This window comes from Empidonax traillii, unplaced genomic scaffold (genome assembly GCF_003031625.1).
Source record: "Empidonax traillii isolate 1590-97213 ecotype Southwest subspecies unplaced genomic scaffold, ASM303162v1 scaffold110:size1153230, whole genome shotgun sequence".
Taxonomy (NCBI): domain Eukaryota; kingdom Metazoa; phylum Chordata; class Aves; order Passeriformes; family Tyrannidae; genus Empidonax; species Empidonax traillii.
The window spans coordinates 1,001,263-1,002,790 of NW_020955303.1; the positions used below are offsets into that span (position 1 = coordinate 1,001,263).

The 1,528-nt window shown below is 40.2% G+C and overlaps 1 protein-coding gene across 4 annotated transcripts in view; it reads left to right on the forward strand.

Annotated features, from left to right (window-relative positions):
• Positions 1–1,528, forward strand: part of POT1 (protection of telomeres 1) — an 83,381-nt gene that overhangs the window by 19,274 nt on the left and 62,579 nt on the right. The window lies entirely within an intron of this gene.

Below are 1,528 nucleotides of genomic sequence, written 5' to 3' on the forward strand. Positions count from 1 at the left end.
GGAAGATAACGCACAATGGTTATGAGAGGTAAAACCCCTCCTAGCCCAAGACAAGGTTTCTGTGCAGTGACACTGCCAGTAAGAAATACAAAATTATTTATGTATGTGCTTTAAAAAGCCCTTTCAATGGACATGTTAAAATGGATCAGTAAAAAGTTATGGTTTATTGTTCTTTATTATAATGACTTTGTTGTGGTTTTGTTTTGGGTCAATTTTGCCTTTCACTTTTCATATAATTATTACTAGTTGAGAGAAGGTATTTGCAGACAAAAGAGAGACAGGACTTGGGGGAACAGTATAAACATTTATTATTAGTAAAATAAAAACTATTAATATTATTAATAAGTTAAAAACTAAAGAATTATATTTATAACAATTTCTACTTAAGTTGGAATGCTATATATATATACATAGAAATATTTTTTTTCTTTTTATACTAGTCCAAGGAGAAGAAGTAGTTTCATTTTGTATTTTTAGAGTTTTAGTTTTCTTTTTTTTTAGTAACAAATCTTCAGTAGTAGCACTTTTATTGTAGTTGGAATTTCTTTTTTCTCTTTCTTGTTTTGTGTTGGTTTCTGGGGCTGGGCTTACTCCTTTCCTGGGTTAAGACTGAAGGCTGGAGATTATTCAGGTTTTGAAGGGTTTTTTTTCTATAGGTTTGCAAGGGGACACTTGCTTATTATGGATTTTCTTCCACAGGGTTACAGGGGATAATGGTTTAAGAGTCCACCCCTGTTTCCCTATGGAGGTCCCTCCCCATGGGAGAACAGTCTTTGATAGACTTCTCGGCATGGGTTTAGCACGGATCCCATACACACATGGGTTCCAGTATCTCACATGGGCCATTTCGCTCCAGCATGAGATTTCTCAGAGTTATAAAAACTTTAACAGTAGTATAGATCCACACACGCACGGATTTCGGTATCTCACCTGAGTCATCACTGCTTCAGCACAGGTTTCCTTCAGGGTCACAAATCTCCACCAGAACTCTGCCTCACTTTAGTCCTTTTCATGAAGCCTCGGTTCTCTTTAGTACATCCACAAACTTCTTTATCAGCTGCATGGGGGGGTCTCCTTATTCCAACAAACTTTTACAGGTGGCAGGGATTTATTTTCAGTCTTTTCCTTGCTAAGGAGAGAGAGAGCAGAAAGGCAGGGGGGAAACAAGCTTTTCCCCTTTCGCATTTTACTTTTCTTTGCTGCAGCTTCGGCTGCCAACTCCGACCTTGGAAGCTCCGTTATCTTTCGGCTGGAATTCTTCCACAGCGGTTTCTGTCCAAGCAGTCGGTCTTTTAAACTTTTTTTTTTCTTCACTCTCTTACAAGAGAGAAGGGAGAATTTCAGTGCTGCACCTGCTCCCCCCCCGGCCCAAGCCGGGGGAGGAGGGAGTCTGGCCCTGTTCGGGCCCGGTACTCCTCTCCCCTACATGGCTGCTACTCTAATTCCAACTGCGCCAACAACCTTCTCTTCCGTTTTCTTGAAGATGTAATTAGCAAAGGCGTTTCTGGACTTTTGATTGGCCTTTTTG